This window comes from Dasypus novemcinctus, chromosome 3 (genome assembly GCF_030445035.2).
Source record: "Dasypus novemcinctus isolate mDasNov1 chromosome 3, mDasNov1.1.hap2, whole genome shotgun sequence".
Classification (NCBI taxonomy): Eukaryota; Metazoa; Chordata; class Mammalia; order Cingulata; family Dasypodidae; genus Dasypus; species Dasypus novemcinctus.
Window position 1 is genome coordinate 23,900,728 of NC_080675.1, and position 18,141 is coordinate 23,918,868.

The following is an 18,141-nucleotide window of genomic DNA, read 5'->3' on the forward strand; positions in this document are numbered from 1 at the left end:
TAATAGGTTTGGATAATTGTTTAATTTGATAGTTGGATAAACCTTGGCTCTAAATGTTTAAGACACTTACCTAAGGTCAAACAGATAGTGAGAGACAGATCTTAAAAAGAACTAAGATCTTCTAGGTTCTAAGTCAACATCATTAACATTTGTCTCAAAAGGATCCTGCTAAATTACTTAGATATAATTTCTAGGACAAAAGTGCATAAACATGCTCAAAGATCCCTGGAATCTTTATATACTTGGAAAAAGATAATCTCCCTCTTTCCCATCATATTAACTACCAGTACCAGTGTCCTTGTCCAAGCCCAGGTACAAGGCTAGCAGACAGCAGGGCTGTGTCAGGTCCACATCTGGGCATGTCTTTCCAATGTTGGGCCCAGTTAGGTAAGATGATGTCAGAGCTTCTGAAAAAATTTTATAGGGCAATCTTTTTTTTTTTTTAATGTGGGTATTCAATATATAATGTATTAGAAATTAAACCTGAGAAAATTTAAAACATGTATTAAATTATATTAAAATGACAATAATAAATGTATTATGTTTTTTAACAATTCAATATTGATACATATTAATAAAGCATAAATCCATCTGAAGTGTACAATCAATGGTATTTGGTATAATCACATAGTTGTGCATTCATCACTTCAATCATTATTAGAGCATTTTCATTATTCCAATAATAATAATAAACAAAAAACAGATAAACAAACAGAAAACCACATCAAGTATCAATCTCTCTAAGTTTCCCCTGCCATACATAGCTGCTACTCTGTTTCCATTTCTCTAGTTTATTTGTATTTATATTTTGTAAAAATCTTATAGATGCAATATTACTCATATTCGCATTTCATATGAGGTTTTATGTTATCAGTACCATTATCAGTACCACTTTACACTTTTTTGCTTTCCTCTTCATAATATACATGTCCTTATAATTTCCCTTTCAAAAACTGCCATATCCTTATAAGAGTTCTGCTAGTCACAAACACCATGGTGTGCTTTCACCATTTACATTCATTTCCAAAGAGTTACAAACAAACTTTTTACCAATTCTGCACAGATTAGCTCTCAGCTTTCCATTGTCTGCTCTCCCTCTATTTTCTGGTGGACTATATTCTAATTATTAACTCCATGAGTTTATATTTAGTTCCTAACAGCACAATCATACAGTATTTAAATTTTTGTATCTGACTTGCTTCATTCAACATAATGTCCTCCAAGTTCATCCGTGCTGCCATATGCTTTTTGATTCATTTCTTCTTACAGCTGCATAATATTCCATCATGTATACACATCAAAGTTTGTTTATCCATTCACTGGTTGAATGACACTTTTCCATCTTTTGGCAATTGTGAACAATGCTGCTTTGAATATCAGTGTGCAGATATCTGTGTCAATGCTCTCAGTTCTTCTGGATATATACCTAGAAATGGCATTGCTGGATTATATGGCAGGTCTAAATTCAACTTCCCTGGAACTGCCAAACAGTCTTGCACAATGGCTGTACCATTCTACATTCCCATCAAGAGTGAATACACATTCCTATCTCTCCACATCCTCTCTAACACTTGTAGTTTTCTAATAGCTGAGAAATGATATCTTACTGTAGTTTAGATTTTCATTTGCCTAATCGCAAGTGATGTTGAACATTTTTCATGTGTTTTATCTAGTTTGTATTTCCTCTCTGAACAAAATTTTATTCAAGGTCTTTGCCCATTTTTCAATTGGGTTATTTGTCATTTTATTGTTGAGTAGTGTCTCTTAATATGTCATGGATATTAAATCCTTATCAGATATGTTATTTCCAAATATTTTCTCCCATTGAGTCAGCTGCCTATTCACCCTTTTGACAAAGTCCTTTGGGGTACAAAAGTGTTTAATTTTAAGGATGACCCATGTAACTATTTTTTCTTATGTTGCTCATTCTTTGGATGTAAAGTTTCTTAAACCACCTATGACAAGATCTTAAAGAAGTTTTCCTACATTTTCTTCTACCTTTTGTATTTAGATACTTGATGCATTCTGAGTCCATTTTTGTGTAAGGTGTGAAATACCTTTCTTTCTTTTGGATATAATATCCAGTTTCCCCACACCATTTGCTGAATAGACCATTTTGGATGAGCTGAAAACATTTGACAACCTTGTCAAAAATCACTTGACCATGGATGTGAGGGTCTATTACTGAGTTCTTGATTCAATCTGTCTTTATGCCAGTACCATGTTGTTTTTACAACTGTAGCTAAGTATGCTTTAAAGCAAACTTGTTCTTCATTTTTAAGACATTTTAGGCTATTTGGGGTCCCTTACCCTTCCAAATAAATTTGATAATTGGCTTTTCCAATTCTGCAAAAAAAATAAATAGAAGGCAGATGGGATTTTCATTGGGATTGCGTTGAATCTGTAAATCAGTTTGGGTAGATTTAACATCTTAATGATATTTAGTTTTCCAATCCATGAACATAGATTGTCCTTCCACTAGTTAAAGTCTTCTTTGGTTTCTTTTAGCAATGTTTTGTAGTTTTCTGAATACAGGTCCTTTAGATCCTGGGTAATTTTATTCCTAAATATTCGATTCTTTTAGTCACTGTTAAAAATGGATTTTTTTTCTGATTTCCTCCTCAGATTGCTCATCAGTGGTGTATAAATATACTAGTGATTTTTGTATATTAATCTTGTATTCTATCACTTTGCTGAACACATGTATAAGTTCTAGCAGATTTTCTTCTGGATTTTTCAGGATTATCTAGATAAGGGATCATATCAGCAAATACTGAAAGTTTGAATTCTTCCTTTCCTGTTTAGGTGCCTTTTATTTCTTTTTCTGGCCGAATTGCTCTAGCTAGAACTTCTTGCACAATATTGAATTACACTAGTGACAGTGGGCATCCTTTTCTTGACCCGGATCTCAGTGGGAAATCTTTTGGTCTTTCTCCGTTGAGTACAATGCAGGTTTTTCATATATGTGCTTCACCATATTGAAAATGTTTCCTTCTACTCCTATCTTTTGGAGTGTTTTTATCAAGAAAGGATGCTGTATTTTGTCAAATGCCTTTTCTGCATCAATTGAGAGGATCATGTGATTTTTCTTCTTCAATTTTTTAATGTGGTTTATACACTAATTGATTTTCTTGTGTTGAACTACCCTTGAATACCTGGAATAAAACCCACTTGATCATAGTGTGTAATTTTTTAATGTGATTTTGTATTTGGTTTGCAAGTATTTTATTGATGTTTTGCATCTATATTCATTAGAGATATTGGTCTGTAATTTTCCTTTATCTTAGTATCATTATCTAGTTTTGATGTTAGCATGATGTTGGCTTCATAGAATAAGTTTGTTAGAATTTTTCAAGAGCTTGAGCAGGATTCGTATTAGATTGTCTTTGAATGATTGGTAGAATTCACTTGTCAAGCCACCTGGTTAGAGGATACTATTATTAGGTCTCTGACGTTGTCCTGGAATATAACAATTCCAGAAGCTTTGTATGTGCATGTCTGGATCTCTTGCCACCATTATTGCTCCATGACTGTAAGTGGCAGATAGGCCTACATGTAACTCTTAGAAAATGTATCTCTTAACATTGAGAAGGCCCATGTCTTACTTAGTCTTCTAGGGTTGCCAAAATAAAATTCCACACACCAGGTAGCTCAAAACAACAGAAGCTCACTAGTTTATGGTTCAGGAGGCTGGAAGTATGAAATCAAGTTTCAAAAGGGCTGTATTTCCTTTGAATTCTTTAGGGAAATATCTGTACCATGTCTCTCTTTGGCTTCTGACAGTGGTTGCCAGCAATCCGTGGCATTCTCTGTTTCAGTTATCACATGTTATTCTTGCCTATGTCTGTCTGTGTTCAGATTTTCTCTCCTTACAATGACAGCTGCCATATTGGATAAGGACCTGCCCTATTCCAATATGATCTCATTTTAGCATACCTAATTCCAACCATAATGACCCTGTTTCCAAATAAATTCACATTTCAAGATACTAGGGATAGGGACATTAACATATCTTTTTGGGGAACTCAATTCAATCCAAAACATCTAACATGCAGGAAATTTATACATTTGACATGATTTTTAACAGAGTATTTTCTTCCCATACATGACTGCTTTTGTGCCATCAATAGTGAATCTTATTGAGGATAATTGAAACATGTGAATTTAAACAAAAGCATTGAATACAAAACCAGAGTAATTGAGGTTTGGGAAACAAGACAGGACAAATTATGCCTATATCTAGCAACATGCCACTCTACCATGACTTTCCAGCTGCTGGAGAAATAAAAGACCTGGATAGTATAAAATCTCACCTGCTGTATCAGTGGTGGCAATCTGCAAGCATGTTCATGCTTTAGTAGGCAATAGTTCTCCAAGTATCATCAACAGGAAACTTCCAATAATGGCCTACATTTCTATTTTACCTTACAAAAAGGGTTCATGGAGGACTCCTATGCAGAAGAGGGTGTGTGTGTGTTTGCTTTTATCTGACTTCTTTCCTTTATTTCATCTTTACACAGCAGTCTGGAGTGATCTAGCCCAGTTTTCATGCCTTGAAGTTCATAAAATGGAATGGAACTGGGAATGGGCAGGAAGGTATGTATCATCTCAAGTGAGGTAACCATATCCTCAAAGTTTGAAATTAGTGCAGCTGTAAATATGGTAAGAAAAGAATCACATCCAGAAGAAATTTTGCCAGTCCTCCCCAACCTGGCACAATCTTGTGGTAGTATCCTTTCTGTTTCCTTTTGAGCATGCTTTGGCTTATGAACTGGAATGGAATCTGTTAGCAGTTCTCCAAGCTAGGGACACAGCACATCACTTCCATAGCATGTGGATATTTCATGATTATTTTTTGTATCACCATGCCAATCTCTTCATCACTTCTTTGTTTCCGTGATCATATTATAATCAATCATCCAAGAATTACAATTCTGTATTAAATCTGAGGCATATCCCTTCCTGTTTTCCATATCTTAATTTAAATTTTAAGATATGGTGCCTTTTACTCTTTAAGCATACACTCACAAACACAGACCACATTTTATGTATCTTTACATCTATAATAATGATTTTAGAACATTATAGCATTTAATAATAGCTGATAGTCATTCTGAAATGCTAAAACACCCAGTATGTTGTAGTGAATACCAACTTCAGAATGTAATTTACACAGTGCCTTCTTCAGGATCAATAGCTTCATTTTAAAACTGCTTATGTGGAACAACATTTTGCATTTGTCTTTAATGATTGCCCTTGGGCAAATGCGAGTTAAAATACTCCTCTCCTCCACTTTAAGTCAGATCATAGTGTTTATGTCTATGGTTTGAAACTTCTGCATACCTACAAAAAATATATATAACATACTTTGGTCTGATTACATTTTGTGCTGTTATAAAAGATTTTAATGCAGACTTTTACACACTACTTTAGATCTGTCTGTTACTATATCACATCAGGCTATGATGAAGTATGGATTATCATTACATTATTGTTGTTGTTATTTTGTAGCTGGAACCATTGCTTGGTCCCCAGCTAGCAGGAGTTTCTGCTGAAACCCAGTTCTGTTGCTGCTGTGGGAAACCTGATGTTTATCTCTCAGGTCACATACTCTGAGTTCTACTCATTTCTGCTCTTGATCCCTTATAATCTGAAAAACCAACTTTTTTTTCTCTTCCTTCTTTAACTTCTCAAACACTAGAATTTAGGTACTTTAAAATAGTGCAGTTAAGTGAAAATCTAGATTCTCTGGCCTGTGAAGTTCATTATTCCGTTTGTACAATAGAACGTTAAATAGTATGCCGTCTTGAGAAATAGGATCACTAGGCAAAAATTTTGTCATTACCAGATCAACTTGCAACTAAATGCAGGAAATGATAGTATGTTAAGGAAAAAACAAATCTTCAAAAAGAAGATTTTCATGACATTAGGACTTGTGCATTCTGAGTACTTTTTGTAGTTTGTTATTTATAAACTTCTAGAAAAATGAATTCGGTGAGACCATCTCTAGAATTTGAAAGATATGTTAATGAGTTATTGTTAGTTTTATTGATATCTAACATCAAAGAATACTTCTACTAATTCTGCTCTAAATGTCTCTAGAACTCACAGGACTCCAGTAGTATTAACAGAATTTTAGGGCTAGAAAAGATCAAATATCGAAAACTTCTTTATTTTTACAGATGTGCAAGGTTAGCATTAGCAGATGTATTTCTTTGTGCATATGTTCTCATTCTTAACTCAGCACACAGTAAGAAAAGAACTATTCAAATTGTGGTTTGGAGACTATCGTCTATTTACGGACTATTTGTCACCTGTCTGCAATAAGACAAATAAGGATATTAATGTGTGTTTCAAAAAGTTTATAGCAAGTTGATATTGCCATGGCATCTTAGGACTTTTTTTACACTTTATTTTTTCTAAGAATTCTTTTTTTTTTTTTTTTTGCATTTTACAAATATATCAGGTCTGTGGTGATGAATTTAAAAAATGTTTCTTCACGGGACATAGTTGGAGAATCTTTGCTGTAATTGCTTCATATATTTCTAATTGTCATGTCTTTTGTATTCATTTATCCATCAATACATGTATGGCTGTTCATTTTAATAGTGCCCAGAGCAACATTATGCAGTATGTAAGCACTATTGTTCTAATCTAGTTTTGTATAAATACAGGCAATAGACCCTTCAACTATTTTCTAATTGGGGGGGAGTATTTAAAATATGAAGGAACATGTTTATTCCTTTTGATCTTTGGAGAGGTAAATCTCATCAAACCCTCAGGGCAATTACACTTTCAGACATCAGACCTCAGCCATTCATGAGGTTGCCATCTGCTTTGAACTATGCTTTGCATGTACTTGGTGCTCAATAAATATTTCATGATTAAGATAATAGAACCCCAAACTTCTGACTTTGCTGAAAGCCATCTACTTTCCCTAGAAATTAAAAGTCTTTGTAGAAAGCCCTTTCTCGTTCTTTTGACTAAGCAGGGTGCCAGTATTATACATTATGGAGTCCTGAGGAATGAGTACCCCAGGGATCATTTATCTCAGCAGAGAGATAACAGCTGTGAACCATGATTTTTGTTCCGTTACTCCAAGAAATGCACCTCATTTTTCCCGCCTGACCAATTAGGATAAATTGCTGCATAGAAGAGGATGATTTTTCTTCTCAGCAGGAAAAAAAGGAACAGAGGCCTTATTAAATGCTGTGTGCCTAGAATAGTAGACACAATTTAAATGGCTTAAATTGTGGAAATTAAAAATAGATACTATTTTTAAGTGTACTCATAGTGATAAAACATAGCTAAACATCTGAAATTCACCTGTTTTTACACTAGGCTTTGGAATGACCTACAAAAATCTGCAAAGAATTTAGTTTTGTATTTGTTTTTTTTTTTTTTTCCCCAAGGAAAAAGTTACTGGCAGCCTCATTTTATCCTTTTCAAATACTCTGTTTTTTATACAATACTTTGTATATGCTGTCCGATGTACTCTGTGTCTTCAGAAATTCTCAGAAATGTTATTTGGTATAAATTTTCACTTAAGAGTTGGACATTGACGTAACTCTCATTGTTTGGGCAGTTACATATTTTTGAGCCATGACTAAAATGATGTGGTGCTGAAACACTACTCCATATTCATTTATTAATCTTATACTTTTTTTCCCTCTTATTTTGAGTGCTGGTGTTGGACCACTTTCTTCAAACTATAAGCTGTTTGGATGAAGGGAAAGGGTTGAGAAAATCAGGTGCAATTAAGAATTTCTTAATGTGTTGCCCTAAATGCCTGAACTAACACAAATCCTTGAATACAAGATTTTTTTTTACACTTCAGTGTATCTGGAATGGGACAGTGGGCACATACAAATTATATGTACAGTAACATACTTTGTTAATCTCATAGTAGTATTAATTTTATGATTAACTTACCTGAATCTTAGTAAAATATGGTAAGAATTAAATTCCAAATACTTATTTCATACATATATGCAATTATTTGTTTAATTTATTTTTTAATTGTCTTTTTTTTAAAGATACATAGATCACAAAAAAAATGTTACATTAAAAAATATAAGAGGTTCCCATATGCCCCACACTCCACCTCTCAACTCCTCCCACATCAACAACCACTTTTATCATTGTGGCACAGTCATTGCATTTGGTGAATACATTTTGGAGCACTGCTGCACTGCATGGATTATAGTTTACATTGTAGTTTACACTCTCCCCCAGTCCATTCAGTGGGTTATGGCAGGATATATAATGTCCAGCATCTATCTCTACAATATCACTTAGGACAACTCCAAGTCCTGAAAATGCCCCCACATCTCATCTCTTCTTTCCTCTCCCTGCCTTCAGCAACTACCATGGCCACTGTCTCCACAAGAGTCATACAATTTCTTCCATTTCTGGAGTCACAATAGTTCTTTAGTAGAATACCAGTGAGTCCACTCTAAACCATATTTTATTCCTCCATCCTTTGGACCCTGGGATGGTGATGTCACTCCATCTCTAAATCGAGAGTGGGGCTTTGATCTCACATGGCTGATGGATGAGATTCTCCTGATTACAGTTGTAGGCACTCTCGGTTCCCTGATGTGTTGGTTGACCATCTTATATGCAATTATTTTTTAATTTGCCATTGCTATACTTCTCTGTATAAAATATTTTGTGACAGAAGTATTCATGAAGTTTTCATTGTTTTACAAATCATACAGGCAAAGAAAAAACTGCACTATTTTGCACAAGGTTTACATGATTAATGACTCATTCATTCATTGACTCATTCATTTAACCATTCATTCACCAAATATTTATTGAAAATCTGATAATTGCAAAGCATTTTTTAGTACTTTAGAAGTTACTAAAGTAGAGAAAAGTGCCAACCCTTTTGAAGCTTATATTCTGTGATTTAAATGATTAATTCATTTACAGAGCAAATTTTAGAATACACATGGCCTATTTTAACACCTTTCTCCCTCTTCCTTTTTGTTTGGTCTGTGGCTAATCACTACGCTTAACCTCCTACAGTGCTATTCTCTAAATTAATTTTAATCGTAATTCTCTGCCATGTGTGGACAGGGCTAGCCAGTTAACAAAACAAATTCAGAATCTAACTAGAAATACAATATTTGATTCCCAGTGTGGAATTAAATTCCAGCTCGTCACAAATATATTTAATCTTCATTATCACTTAAATTGCCTTATATACAGAGGACTTAGTACTTCATAATATTAGTGGAGTTTAGACTGCACTTATAGGTATAGTTAATTTTTTCTATATAAATTCATGATTTTTTAATATGTTGCTGTTTTATTTAAGAAATAAAGCTAGGAAACTGCCCATTTGCCATGAATGGCATTGCCTAAATAATTGCTACAGACATTTTCGAAATCTTTACAAGCTTGCATAAATTACTCAAATCCTTTTAATTGTTTATTGCTGTATGTCATGTGAATGTGACATCATTTGCTACACCTGTCCACTATTGAGAAGCCCTCAATTATTTAGAGGTAAAGATATTTCTTAATGAAGCAGACAGCTAGTTAAGCCATTTGCAGAAACTCTAGTAAAATCCTCAGCTCGTTTTTGATGTCAGATACCCCCAAGGTTTATCATTAGGAGTTTACCTTCTCCTCCAAGAACTTTTAGAACACGTCTCTCCTACCCTGGAAGGTGCCCTGGCCTTTCTGCACAGAAAGAAAACCCCCAAAAGCTATAGGACCTCCCTGACTTTGCCAGTGATGGTTCAGGTTGGCTTCACAAGGAAAAACCATGTTAATCCTATGGAACTAATCCTTCCTGGGGCTTAGCCCACCACTAATCCATGAAGAATCAACTCTCAGTTATCTGTACAATGAAAGATGGTCTGTGGTGGGCAAAGAGCTTGGGGGAAAAAATATTTACATATATGTAATTACATATATAATTATACACACACTTGTGTGTGTTCCAATCATTTTTTCATCCTAGCAGAGGATGAATTTTGTTTCACTTGTATTTTTCTTCTAAGAGCGAATAATAAAGTTCAAAATGAACACTGAAAAGCTGAAGAAAAAAAAAGGGGGGGTACTAAAAGGCGGAAGAAAGGACCTGGATAAAGCACTAAATGATTTATCCTTATCAATTGAAGCTGACAGTCATATAAAGAATCCCCAGGGACAGGGTCATTTCACTGTGATTTATCACCACTCATTAATGTTAAACATGAGCACTCAAAATATGAACCCATAGGAAAGCAATAAAAATACATTGAAGAGTGTGGCTTTTCTCTGAGGACATCTTGGCAGCTGCAGAGAGCTTTTCGTTTGTAAGAAAAGGAATGGCATGCTATCAACATAAAGAACTGTCATGTCATTACAAATTCTGAGATAGAATATATCATTGGATTTGAAGGGAATTTCTGATAAGGGATTTGGTGGAAAGGGATTGCTTTCGGCTTCTGTGGATTGATGACAGCTGCTTCTTGGGAGTCGAGTCTAGCTCCCCTCTCACTGACCTCAGTCCTCATCTCTGTCGAGCCAGCCGAAATAGCGTGTCGCGTTGGCAATGCTCTGACAGTTGCTGGCTGCCAAGTACTGGTCTGTAACTACCAGGAGGTCACAGTGTAGTGTTTAGGATTAAAGACTTGCTTTTTGGTACTCACTGCAAAGGAATGAATTACCTCGCATTCAATAAAAAACAGTCAGAAATGAAAAGGGTAGCAGCAAGCAAACTAAACAATGTTCCATTTCAATCATTTAATGCAGTAATGATTGTTGCAAGATCTCTAGCTTTTTAGGTTTTATTTAAACTTATTTTTAAAAATTATCCTTTATTTCCTTTCAATTTCATAGAAAGCCATTTGATTCTTATTTTATTTGTTAATTCAGAAAAACAAAACAGCTCAAATGTGAAAGCTTTATTTGGGGAAATGAAAAATGATGGCATATACAACTGTTCCAATGCTATTTTATGCACCTATTATCCATTGTTAATTGAAAATTTGCATAATTGTGAAAATAAAATACAGGAATGAGAAAGTGTATCCTTAAGAGAAACCTTAGTAGTCTAACAAAGTCATAAATGGAAAAAGAACAATAACCTACTATTCTACTATATGTAAATTAGCATAAAGGTAAATTATGTAGATTTAATGGCCACCATTAAACTTGATAAAAAATTATTGCATACTATACGATTGTGGCAATTATAGTGACAATGAGAAAAATCACTTGACCAACATTGGTCAAAAGTTCAACCAACTCCTGTGACTATATTCCTCATCCCAGATTGATAGTTATTCCTATATTCCCTATTTTAATTAAAGGCATCAGAACTCACCCAGTTTCATAGGCTCTTTTTTTTTTTAAAGGAGGTACTGGGAATTGAACCCAGGACCTCATACATGGGAAGTAGGTGCTCAACCACTTGAGCTACCTGCTCCCCAAACTTCTTAAAATCATCTTTCCCTCCTCAATCTCTCTTTTACCATGCACAGTCAATGAGGGATCAAGCTCTGCTGGGTCTACCTTCATGATACGTCAGAATTGCAATTCTTCCTCTCTATTCCAGTTCTTAAAGCACAACTATAGCTAATGTATTCTCCTGTCCAGAAGATCACAGCAATATACTAACACATTTGCCCCTATATTTCAAGTTTACCACCAAATGTTGGCTGGTGTAGCAACCACAACATATCATAAATTAAAAAAAAAAAAAACCAAGAAAGAAAAACCAATAAAACAAACAAGCAAACAGAAAACTGAAGAATGGTTACTTACTTAGATACTGCTTAGCTCCAAAAAGAATTTGAAAATTCTCATTAAAAAAAAAAAGAACTGATATTAAAACATCCCCCAAATTAAAACAAGTATTGTGTAAAGTAAGAGCCAATCAAGATTATATCCAGAGGCTTGAGACCGGCACTCGTGTACACAAATCTCCTTTTCTTTTTCTATTACATCCTGTGTACATTATACTCCAAGAACATCTTCCTGTCCATGCTCATGATGGCAAGCCTTTATTCATGTTTATTGTGTATGTTTGCATTTCATTAAAACTCTGTCCCTTTGCTTTATTTGGTCCATTTTTTTTAACCTCTACAATAACATTTTATGGTCTGCCTACTCTGTTTCAGGCACTCTGCTAACCGTGAAGAGTCAAAGAGGACAAAAGCAAACCTGATATTCCTCACAGAATTCACAGTCCACTAAGGAAGGTGATTAGTAATTGCAATAAATATTCATAAATGTTAATCGCAGGGAAATTATAAGATGACAGAGTTATTTGGATGTGCCTCTAAACTATTCTCGGAAAGACCAAGATGTGTCCCTGAATCAAGTGATATTTAAGTTTAAGGGGTACACTTTATATTTAATATACTCCTCAAACCCTACCTTCCCCATCTGTTCCAACACCTTGCCTCTCCAGGTTCCATGTCCACAGCTACTGATATCTGTTTGCCTATAACGCACAAGACTGACATTGCACTACTCTTTTGACCCCTGCGTAGTATTTATGATTTATTATGTGGAAGTGGCAGCATGTGGGAGTCCTCCTTTAGTGATTTTTTCCCTAATACTTAGCATTTTCCCTCATGGAATGCTTACTTGTCAAATGCTTAATATATGAATTAATATGGGAGTGAAAGACATTTTATTTTCTAAAATGATTTTTCAACTGATTTCAAACTTATTATGGAAATGAAAACAGGAGAATTGTCTGTAGCTTGTGCCACTGTCTCACATTAACTGCTAATTTGTCAGAAAGATACCAAAAGAATAGCAAAACTCCCAAGGTGATAATATGAAATAGTCTAATACATAATCCTGACAACATCCCTACAGACTGCCAAGGAATATGAAATTCAACCAGGGAAGATGCGCTGCTGTGAAAACTTTCCTATAAGAGTGAGAATGATCACATTCAGAAACTATACTCAAGACCATTCCAGCTACATGAGATTTTTATGCAGCAAGACATTATCTCTCAGGCACAAAGCACAGGACTGTGAAAGCAAATCATATTCCAACTGAAGCATTTGAGTAATTTTCAAGAATAATTGGGAATCAGAAGAGTTCTGAGGTTTCTGCTTAATAAGAAACAAAAGAAGTATAAAGATTGGTCAGGAGAAAACATAAAAATTCTATGCTTTATGTTTTACATATATATATAGAGAGAGAGGGAGCTTCAGGTTTATAGAATGAAATAAATTTTATAGTATCCTGGGGCACTGCTTTTCTTGTTTTATTCACAGAGGGCTATTATCAAAGTAAGAGAAGAGGTCAAAGATATGAGTCTCTTAAATAATGGTAATGCCTAGGGTCACTGTGAATTTGAACATGAGTTTAGGCTTATAGGAACCAACTCTCCACCTTAGCAGTTCAGAGTTCATCAGTCTGTCTGTGGTCATTTCATACTTATCGCCATACTAGAGGCAGATATAGGAACCAGAATCACAACTTATTAGAGAGTTGTTGGGTCCCACTGATGACAGAAATGTAAATTAATGAAATTAAAAACCTTATTAGGCTAAAATACTTTAAAAGATCATAACTAGTTTTGTTTTGTTTTGACAATTTGTAGAAATGGACCTCCAGATATGGAAAGTGTGATTCAAAAGCAGCATAATTTGCTGAAGATCAACATTACAATATGCACCAAGAAATGTAAAAATTATACATCCCATGGTTTTGCAATAAAATTTGTAAGAATTTAACTTAGGGAAATAATCAAACAAATGTGTCTATAAAGAATTTCATTAAAGCATTGTTTAAGTGACAGATAACTACAAAGTTCTATCAATAAGAAAGTAGGTAACATATTTTATACATTGGAATATAATGCAACTGAATCCTAACCTGATCAATTCTTGAGGTCACACTCTAAATTATAGAAAAAATACAAAGTCAGAAGAACTTACTGAAAGAGTCTGTGGGGTGGTAATTAGCATAACCCAGTGTTAGCTAACTTTATGAGACAAAAGATTCAGACAACAGACAAATTGTAAAAAAATAAAGGATTAAGGAAGTAGGAACCGATAATTTATAAAGAACCTATGAAATGTATTAACTGATATGAAAATTATTTGGATACTGATACAAATAAAGAACAATAAGAAAACATTTATAAGGCAAGCAGGAAAATTTAAACACTGGACGATATTAAAAACTTTTATTTTTTATTTTATTTTTTTATTTTATTTTTTTAAATGTTTATTGAGTATTTTATTGTGTTCATTTTCACCTGGTTCTCACTTGGTTTAAGATGGCACATTCCACAAATTATTACATGCAGAGAACAATCCTCCCCTAATATTTTACGTCCATATATTCCCATGGATATCAACATCAGAGTGTTTACTGCCTTGCACCCAATCAAGGCATAACACAGTTTTACCGTGAACCCTTCACTGTCCTGTATGGGCACACGTAACTGATTATATGTACAACAGGCCGTTCTCGCTTCCTAAGTAGTTGCTCTGCTATTTCTCTTCCACAGTGAGTACAGTGTCCACAGTTATTCCTACGTCTTCCAACGACCAACTTCCCTCCGCTTCCAGAGGCCTTCTGGGAAAGGAAGTAGAAAGGCTATAAAGGGATGTGTGGTAACCCATTTTCATCATCCAGTCGAGTAAGACCTGTGAACTGCAAGTCTTAAAAAACCTTCTCTTCAGGACACTCCCACTTGGACATCGCAGAGCGACCGTAACTACTTCGTCAGCTATTTTAGGAGGTTCTTCAGGTAATTCAAGAACCTTCTTCTGTGTGGGCTGTTCAGGAGGTCGTGACAGTTTGGTTACAGGCTGAGGCAAGTTCCGTCTCTTCGCAGCTTCTCTGTTTGAAGTTCAGAAGATGCCTGACTAGCATTTTCAAGTACTGACTCTTCATGGCCCCCAAGTTTGTGACCGTTGCTTAACTTCCAGGTTTCACCCGACATCCGATAAAAGCGCTCTTCCAGTTTTTTCAACCTCATTTCCCGGTGAGGTTTTAAAACATTCTCTATGTATCTGCTGGCCTGTTCACTCTGTGCCTCTTGTTGTTTATTTCGCACAAGCTTTTGCATTTTCTCATTCTTCTCTTCTTCTTCTTCTTCTTTCAGATAAACTTCGGAAGATTTAAATGAGTGAACCCATGAGGTAGTCACAGAAATGATCAAAGTAAGAAGAGCAAGCAATAAGAAAACCCGGCCACACAGCAAAACGAAATCTTTAATTCCTAGATCCGGGCTACCACGTCGGAGTTCCAGGCACAAGAGGGGGAGAACAGAGAGAAGGAAAACACCAAGAACCCCACGGGAAGCCATTGTGGCGGGACCCCCGCGCCAGGGCCCGCCCCTTCCGCTAAAAACTTTTAATAAACTCAGATCAGATAATCATACTTTTTAAGGAATCCATATTTTTGTGATATTTGTGTATGAACTGATATAATGTCTGGGATTTGTTTCACAATGATTCATTAGAGGTGGTAGATGTGATTGGATGGGGTATGGATAAAACATTATTGGGTTGATAACTATTGAAGTTGTGTGGTCAGAATATGGGATCTCTTTACAGTATTCTTTTCGTAAGATTTTATAAAAAGCACTAAAATTTGTAAAGAGCATTTAGAGTTAAGTAAAAAAAAATCCCATGTAAAATTGCATTTTATGTCAAATATATATGATAGTTAACACACACATGTAGAAAAATCTGGAAAGATAAACTAAAATGTCAACAGCAATAATTTTTGAATAGTAGCATGCATAGATGATCATTAATTTCATTACGCTTACAGTCATTTCTGACATTTTTGGCCAATATTAAGTATAAAAGAAGGGAAAGAGGAATTTCATTTTTGGCTATTTCTTTTCAATCACCATGTCTTTGCAATTAGTTGAATAATTATATTGGTCATCCAAAACAAAGTTGTTCTTGTATCAAAAAGGGAGGAAAAATAAAAAATCAAAACAACACTGAAGAAGCTTACTAGATATTTCACATAGGTAATAGAAAGGTTGAACAAATTTTCCAGGCAATTAAATATCATTCTAGTTATGTGAGTTCTCTTCCCAGGAAGGTGTTGATAAAAGCTGCCAAATCCTCTCTCTATGGTTCAGTTTTTCAAAACTACAGACAAACCATTCCATTTTGTTGACACATTCTCCCTCCAAAAATGTTAGCCAATTAATTTAGACAGAGTTTATGTTTTTTCATTTCATTGCTTTGATTTGAGAAATATCCAGACTTTTAAGGATTTCTGAAAGTGGTTAAAAGAACTCAATGTGATGACATTATAAAAAAGTTTAATTTTGGGGGAGTAATTGAGTTTTTACATTTCTGGGGCCCCCATTCTACAGATCACTAATTTCTGTATGACTAAGAATGTAAAATTAAAGTTTATTTTCCATAGCATTTCTGATTTAACCAGTAAGACACTTTACTCTGTCATATTTCTTACACAGTCTTGTTTAGGTAGCTGCTATATCATTTTTTTTCTTTTAAACATATTCCTTGACAATTTTCTATTCAGTGCCAGATTGAAATTAATCTCCCTTATCGAACCCATCTCTCTTCTATGTAGTTCCTAAAGTTTATTCTTGTGTTCCCATCAAGACTTCTATCTTTAAAATTTCAGTTACTATTGAATTGCTGAAAACTACACCACACATGTTTTAGATTAAAAGGAAATTACTGATTAGGTATCTTAAGCTGACAGGTGGACTCCTTGATAATGCTGCTTGAAATGATTTATACACTAGGTAACCTCCACAATTCCATGTATGAATAATACATGATTTACTCAAGTTCATCAAAGTTTCCTCAACAAAAGGCTTGCTTTTAATGAGTATGTTTCCATCATTTAAATGACCCACTGCCAATGGCTCAACTTCATTGTATAGCATGCAGTCATAAATTGCTGTTCAAAATAGACCAGGCTTTTGTCGGGAGCATGTATGTGTTTGCTTTAAGAGGAATACAAAGAGTAGGTGGGTGAGCCTGGTGACATTAGATAAATCCACTTGATTCAGCATTCAGAGTTAGTTCATACACATAAGACAAAGGGAAGCACACTTTTAAATAGGTATAATTAAAAAGAAAATTTCATTAAAAATACCATTTTTACTATATTTCCAACATTTCCTGCCTCTTATTAAGACTTTGAGAACCTTGAGGAAAACCTCAAGGAATATTTCTCTAGCAGTATTTTAGAGTTTCTCTTGGAGATGACAGCATGAGAGGTTGACTTTAAACTCACATGTTTCATCTTCAAAGAACAGAAGTTTCATCTACTAAAACACACTATATCCTCTTAACAGAGAATTCCACTGGATTATGAATCTTAAGAGAAACTCTTTACCAATGCCCAAAAGGCGTTTTGATACAAAAGAGCTCTATCAATTTCCTAAATCTAAACACAGATGGCTGGTGGGGTCATGGAACCTATGAGGAAAGTTCCCTTTTTGTCCTCAATTTACACATTAGGCAGAGGTAAGGTAAGTAATAAGTCTAAAGTCACACAGCCACTAAATGTTCAAGGTGGTATTGAATCTTGGGTGTTTCATTCTCTGAGACAACTAAGTCACATTGATTTAATGCAAACAAAACTCAAACTAAACTACTCTTCACATGTGGACATATTAGTTTAAAGGTGAGTGTGTGTGGGGAGCTCTATCACATTCCCCAATGGAACTGGAACAATCCCCCAAGTGCAATGGCAAAGACCAATAAAGAAGAATGGTCCAACAATGACCCTTTGATACTGATGACTATGCTTATGAGCCTGTGTGCCTGAAATATGAACTAGGCCTAGAGCTGCAGGGTGCCTAAGAGTTACCTCCTGAGAGCCTCCATGTTACTCAAATGTGGCCACTCTCTAAGCCAAACTCAGCATGGGACATGACTCCCAGGGATGAGCCTCCCTGGTGCTAAGGAATTACTACCAAGCATCAGCTGATGATATAACTAGAAAGAGACCTTGAATAAGAGGGCCAACTCAGACCAGCAGAATATCTCAGCCTTCATGTAATATCAGGTGTTAAAAACTGCTTTTTGACCTTGAATAAAAGGGGGAAATGGAAAAGACAATTGAGTTTTAGATGGCTATGAGTCTCGAAAAAAGAGTTGGGAGGTCATCAGAGGGATCACACTTATGTGCACCATAGCAGGATCCCAGAGA

At 35.0% G+C, this 18,141-nt stretch overlaps 1 pseudogene; it reads right to left on the minus strand.

Annotated features, from left to right (window-relative positions):
- Window positions 1-14,423: 14,423 nt before the first annotated feature.
- On the minus strand, window positions 14,424-15,320 carry LOC101437719 (UBX domain-containing protein 8 pseudogene; annotated as a pseudogene).
- Window positions 15,321-18,141: the final 2,821 nt, after the last annotated feature.